Raw genomic sequence first — 7,364 nt, 5'->3', positions numbered from 1 at the left:
GAATACATTGTGTGCATTGAATTTATTTAATACACGAGTTTCACAATTTGAGTTGAATTACTGAAATAAATGAACTTTTCCACGACATTCTAATTTATTGAGATGCATGCACCTATATATATATATATAGCTGGAATAATATTTCATTTAATTATTATTCAAATTTATTTTAATATCATATAAAATAGTATAATTATAATTAAAATAAATAAATACATAAAAAAAAAGTAAATCTTGCTTCAATGATGTTTCAATACCCATTAAACAGTAATATATAAATTACTGTTCAAAAGTTTGGTTGTTATGATTTTGAAAGAAGTTTCTTATGCTAAAAAGGCTGCATTTATTTGATCAAAATACTGTAAAAACATTAATTTAAAAAAATATTATTAGTTTAAAATAACTGTTTTCTATCTGAATACATTTTAAAATGTAATTTATTCCTGTGATGACTGATTGTTACTCCAGTCTTCACATGATCCTTCAGAAATCATTGTAATATGCTGATTAAGAATTATTATTCGTTTCAGTGCTGAAAATATTTATGCTTATTTATTTTGGAGACCATGATACATTCTGTTCGTGATTTTTCATTAATTTATTAAAAAAAGCTTCTTCTTTTTTTAACAATCTAAATGTCTTTACTGTCACTTTTGATCCATGCATACATCTTTGCTAAATAAAAGTATTAATTTCTTCAAAATAAATAAATAAAAACATAGCTACACTAATAGAACTGGTGGCATGTGGTAGTAATACCAAGGTACTGTAAGATTACCATATTCACTCATGGTACTTCAGATAAGTACTATCATCTCGGTTGGATCCAAAAACATTGGTGTTACTGTGGTACCTTATTCAAAAATCCTTGGTGATATCATGCTACGTTTTTTAATTTAAGTGAAGCCATACATTTTGGCTCTTTATTTTAGCATTCTCTCATTCTGTCAGGTCTCTGGTACATTTTACCTTCTGGTAAATCTTTTGTAACACCATGTGTGTGTTTTTTTCCAATGGTGTCTATCACCAATCTGCTGCCTCGTAAATGTGGCGTCCATGTTGCCCCTCTGACAGGGAGCAGGTGTGTTTTCCACCGCATTACACACACTCTGATGAAAACACCGCGAAGCAGCAGGTGTCTAATTTCACCCAGCCTCCCTCCTACATACGCTCACATCCACACATCCTTCACACGCTACACACACTACTTCCATAACAAACCCACAATTTCACACAACTGAAGGACATTTAAAGACAAAGAAACGGACAGAAAAACAAAGGCTAAGAAAAAGTGTTATAGAGTTGAGTGTAAAGCTGAGAAGTGCTCACAGTCATAGAGAAACTCACCACAAACCAAAAGCAGAAGCCATGGCAAGCGTCAAGTTCCTGTCCAGAAAGACAACTTCTCAGAAGCCTGTCTCAAGAGGATGTTACATAAAAGCTATTTTACATCTATTTTTAGAAATTAAAACTGTACAAGGTAAATATTAGGTGTTGTTACTTTTATCAGTGCATTAAAATATGCATCTTAAAATATTGTAATTATTTCATAGTATGTTGATTATAGTTTATTTTCTTCAATTTTATAAAAGGCATTTCTTACAAGAGAAGTGAAACCATTTAAAAATCAGGCATACAACTGGACAAACTGAGTACACACCATTATTATTATTATTTGTGAGCTGTAAATGAACTTTGAGATTTGACTTGCTGCACACATAGAAGGATTTTTAACACTAAATACCAAGACTCCAGTTATGGGGGAGTTTGTATCTTCTGTCATACATCTCCACCTGGTGGTCAATATTAAAACAACATTTCGTAAAAGCAAGCACCAAGTCCAGGATTTACAATGAACACGACAATTAACAAAATGCCTAAAGGCCAGTGTTGGGGAAAGTTACTTTTAAAAGTAATGCATTAAAGTGAAATGAATAAGCCTCGGGCTGAAGGGAAAGTAAATTTACGTCCGTACAGTAGAATGCAGAACAAGAAATTTTAACACACTTAAGACACACAAATGTGGTAATTTTTGCTTATTAGTATGGTTGAACTGGATCATCGAAGGTCAGAAGCAAAGACATTGGTTAATATAATGGGATTAAATACATAAAGCATATTTGTGTTGTTTAACATTTAATTATTGCAGGTTTGCGTCATATTCTGAGTTGCATTATTTTTATTCATTTTGAGGAATACTGAATCTGTGTTTTTTTTTTGTGAGTGAGATGAATTAATGCATATTCATATTTATTTTAGAACTACAGTAACATCTTCTGATTTCTCTCAACATGGGGACAGGAGAGCTGCCACTCAATACATTTAAAAAAAAGGTAACTTGCGTTACTTATTTTAAAAAGTAACTCAGGTATTCTCTTGTAAATTAAAAAGTAATGTGTTACTTTACTAGTTACTTGAAAAAAGTAATCTGATTACGTAACTTGCGTTACTTGTAATATATTACCCCCAACACTGCTAAAGGCATACTGTGTTCTGCGTATTTCTGTTTATAGATACAGATACTTCTTTTTACTTGATCTGAATCTCTCTTAAGAGGATTTGATTCCTGCATATTGAAAAAGAGAGTATCAGGTGTTTCTGAAACAGAATGAAACTGTGGCTTTGCGGTTTAAGCATACGCTCGTTCATATTATGATATTTGATATATTATTTGAAATATAATAATATCATAAATATACATATTTTATTTATTTAACTAGTTAGTTAAATAAATAACACTTTTTCTTTGCCCATTCATACCAAAAAAACAGAAATCAAGTAGTTGTTATATGTTTTCTTAATTTATTTAGCAATTCCAAAATCAAATCTGCACAACTTGTTCATTTTGCAACATGACATGTTTTTTTTAACCATAAAATACAAAAATGCATTCTTGATAAGAGATTATAAAATCAGTGAAGCAGAATAAATTTATTTCAAAAGAGATGTAAGCATAAAACAGTCATACTTATTTTGACATCAATTAAGGTTTATGTCAGTTGGCACAGGTCAAACAACGCACTACAAACATAAACAAAAATCGTATAAAATTTTATTTTGATTCTTCTGTCTGCGTAGGCCTATCTTTCCTCTGTTATTTTATTCTGTCTTTTGGCATTTTGGCTCGGCTAGGCTTTTGGATCAGAGTTTTGTTTTGTCCGTGTTTTCTGGTCCACCATTCTCATAATATCTTTGATCCACTCTGAGTCTGGATCAAAACACCGAATTTTCCGTCCTACAGTCAACAAGCTACAAAGAAAAACAATTTCCATATTAGTCGAGAGCTAAATTACTGTTTAAAGCAGTGTAAGCACTGTTAACTTTGGCATTACAACATCTTGACATTTGTAACAAACAACTATGACTTAAGGTCATTAATATGAGAATCTGATGACTTACACAATTGCGTTGATAGGGCAAACTCCTGCTTTCTGGACTGTATAACTCAACACTCTGTTTATGGGTATTCTGTTTTTGCTCGTCTGCAAACAGCAGGCTGAAGGACGTTGATTTGTTTCTGCATGACAAAAAGAAACTGCAGTTGAAACTAACTGTTTCAGAACTTCATAAAAAGAGATTTCAACAAAATTCTAATTGACAACACACTAACCCTTCCCAGGTATCAGTAATGAGTAACAAAAGGTGAAGTGAGACTCACCTGCAATGAGACAGAACAGAAACAGCACCAGGCAGAAAGGAAGACAAACGAGCGACCTCATGACGACTGTGCAGACAGACACTGACTGAAACTACTCCTTACACAGCTTTAATATTTCACACTTTCATTTCCTCTGCTCTTTCGTGCACACAAACACACAAACCTCAACCTCCAAAATGGGTAACGTGTATGTGTGTGAAAGAATGTGTTCGAATGAGCCTCCATCCAATGAGCGGAAAAAGGTGCTAGTGATGAGCTCTCGGTTTGGTCCTTCACCCACACAGCTCGCCACAGCGTGGGTAGCTACTGTAGATGAATGGAGTTGCATTGCAAGAATACACACCCAACTATAGAACAGAACTACGCAGTTTTATGAGAGTGAGAATGCATACAACTTGTGTTACAGATGTAATGCTTCACCATGTTGCCGCATGATCATAAGAAAATCCATAGAGCAGGGCTGTAATAACCACAGATACTGAGGGGGACAAGTCCCTCCTAGAAATGGTCATTGCATCAAGTTACATTTTAGGCTGGTCTGCCTTAGCTGTCTATAGGAGCTCAACAATGTAAAAATGATAGAGCTGGTCAATCAAAGAAAAATAGGCGGGGTTTACTGTTCACAGAAGCATAGCACAAATTGCAGCACAGAGCGTCAGTTTAACGTTAAAAGAGACGAGAGTAAGGTAAGAAAAAAAACTGCGAAACATTTAATATTTAACGACTGTTGAACGATAGAAACGTTAAACGACCGACAAAAATATCCAGAAATGCAAACTACTCTACTTTTTTCTTCAAATTTCAGCATTGTAAATTGAAAATATGGTGAGTTATCATTTAGGTGATTCATGCAATCCCTAAATACAAAATAAGAGTAAATGTGTGCATATTTCAAAGTATTGTTTGCAAATATTTCAAAATGATTACTTCCCTAGAATTAGACTTAAATTAGACATAGAATTACTTTCATTGTTCTATTTCTTTATACTTTATCAAACAAATTGGACCCCCACTGTTCAAGAAATGGTTACGGCCTTGCCATAGAGACATCAGGCAAAACGCAGGAAGGATTCAATTGAAAACAAACTTATTCCTAAACATTAAAGAGATCTAACACTTCAAGTCATGGCAATTGTTTTACTTACGGTTATACCACACCTCAAGACATTTATCAGGTTTTTGTCCTTGTGTGTACAACTAATTTCTTACATATCTCATGCCAAGCCTCTGTTGTTAATTGCAAAACGTAATTTTTGAGTTTGTATCAGAGGCTTGAGTTGAGATATGCAGTTATGAAAGAGATTAATTACTTGAGTCTGTGCACTCTCAATAATGTTGGACAGCAGGGTTTCTACTAATGAAGCTGTAAGTTTAACTGATTCAAAAAAAGCAAACGTCAGTACTGAGAAATGTCCTTTCACTTTTCAGTTGCAAACTATTTTAATAAAAGGTTCTATCGTGTTTATGTGTCTGTGTGCAAGTGTCTTTACTGTGGAAGAAGGGAAGCATAATAAAATTAATTTGGTGGAAAAGCCATTTTTATCCTATTTTGTTTGTCATATTTGTTTGCTATATGTAATAAAAAGCAGCACCACTCCGAATAGGATAATTCTGATATGGGCAGTATAAACCATTTTTATTTTATTGTAAACCATCATAATATGCAACCGTCATCCCAGACCATAAAAACCGGGCCTAGCTTTTATTTTAAAGAAATGCTCAGAAGGACCACTCACTGTGGTCCCTTGACAGATATAGACATCTCTGTTGATTCATGCATTATATAGCTAACAACATTTTTATATTTCACATTTAAAACCTTGCTTTACTGTTTCTTTTGATAATTTAAGTGCTTCCTTGCTTAATAAAAGTATTAATTTCATTAAAAAAATCTTACTGAACCCAGACCTTTGAACAGTAGTGTATATTGATTGATAGTTATATTATTATTTTTCAAATAAATTACTGTTGATTACCATAGTCATTTTAGCTGTGACATTGAAATTGATATCATGAATTGTGAAATGTCACTTATAATACCAATACCAGAAAAATTTATTTCTGAAAAAGAAAGTCAATTTCAATGTCACAGCTAAAATTAATATGCTAATGGTCCCAATCATTTATCACTGACCTACTGAGATTTTGCAATTGTGACAATCCTACAACAGCACTCTCGACGAGGATCCCTGGACAGATCGACTCTTAACAGTTCAGCTGTGAAGAAAGCTGCATGCAAATACTCAAATCCTCCTTTGAAACTTGTTTGTGTATCTGCAGGCATAAAGGACAGCACCGGCTCAGAGAGTGATGGCGGTGACTCCAGTAGTTTACACTTTACGGTCTGACACTGGCAGTGTGTCCTCCAGCTCTGAGATTCAGCCCAAAAAGGTTCGGGGGTTCGGCTTCGGGGACATCTTCAAAGACCAGCCCATCAAGCTCCGCCCACGATCCCTGGACATGGACAGTGAGGGAGAGAAGGTAAGTTTGTCTCTGTATTTTACTGAAAACCTGAGAAACGAGCATGACTTTATGGAAAACACATCGCCAACCAATCTATTCTTGAAGCACCCACATTTTCTCACAAGTACCCACATTGTGTTCTACTCCACCTCAAACCAAGTTGTGGGGAGTTTCATGCATCATGCAAGGGGATAGGGGCTACAGAACTAACAACTGAAGTACATACATACATACATAAACTACCTAAACATGTGTCATGTGCTAGTATCCTTTGAAAAAACAAAGAAAAAATGTATATATAATAAAGTGTTCTCTGTTAAACACAAACTATTTGATAATCTTGGAATTAGAGTCTTTATTCTGACAGCTGCACATCTGGACTCATTTCTAAACTACTTGCTTTGTTTATCTTAACGCGTTAAATCGACAGCCCTAATATATATATATATATATATATATATATATATATATATATATTAGGGCTGTCGATTTAACGCGTTAAGATAAACAAAGCAAGTAGTTTAGAAATGAGTCCAGATGTGCAGCTGTCAGAATAAAGACTCTAATTCCAAGATTATCAAATAGTTTGTGTTTAACAGAGAACACTTTATTCTGGATGGAGTGTTTAAGAGGTTGGACTTTATGCTAACTATCAGCCATGATATTTACAAATAAATGTATATGGATTGTTTTTGAAGTGAAGAGTATCATTTCTAAGCTGATTTGTTAAAACCATTTTGTTTGAGCTTCTGTTTCTGTATTCTTCAGCAATTGGACTGCAATCCATTAAGTCTTTATAAAGATACAATTTCTTATGCTACTTATTGTGTTATATTTTAGACACAATATTGTCTGTTTTTGCTCAGTTTTATCAACGCAAATATTACCTATTAAAGCCACAGCAGAACTGCTGTGCGTCTCCAAGCAGCACACAATTTATGAATGAATCTGCCTTTTGAACGAATCGGGTGAACCAATGGCCCATTCATAAAGAGAACAATTTACTTCATTCCTGAATGAATCGGCCTTATGAACGAATGAATGAATGAATTCATTCATTCATTCATTAGTGACTCAATGACTTATTCATTAAGTCATTTACTGCCACCTACTGGCAGTTTTAGTTTCTTATTCAGAGTATAATTTCATTTAAAAATTATTTACGGTGACGCATTGCTGCCACACACATATTTTTTTTTCCACTCAATTATGTCGTAATAACGAGATGTTTTCTCGTTAAAAC

General features: G+C 33.9%; 1 long non-coding RNA gene across 1 annotated transcript; it reads right to left on the bottom strand.

Annotated features, from left to right (window-relative positions):
* Positions 1 to 2,899: 2,899 nt before the first annotated feature.
* LOC107698044 (uncharacterized) lies at positions 2,900 to 3,897 on the bottom strand. The gene is made up of 3 exons (XR_001635298.1): positions 3,659 to 3,897; positions 3,400 to 3,517; positions 2,900 to 3,249 (listed from the first exon to the last, which is right to left on the bottom strand). It is a non-coding gene; the product is annotated as an uncharacterized LOC107698044 (long non-coding RNA).
* Positions 3,898 to 7,364: the final 3,467 nt, after the last annotated feature.

This window comes from Sinocyclocheilus anshuiensis, unplaced genomic scaffold (assembly GCF_001515605.1).
Source record: "Sinocyclocheilus anshuiensis isolate Anshui unplaced genomic scaffold, SAMN03320099.WGS_v1.1 scaffold886, whole genome shotgun sequence".
NCBI classification, from domain to species: Eukaryota; Metazoa; Chordata; class Actinopteri; order Cypriniformes; family Cyprinidae; genus Sinocyclocheilus; species Sinocyclocheilus anshuiensis.
The sequence above is the reverse complement of the archived record's forward strand: the minus strand, read 5'-3'. Positions and strand labels throughout refer to the sequence as shown.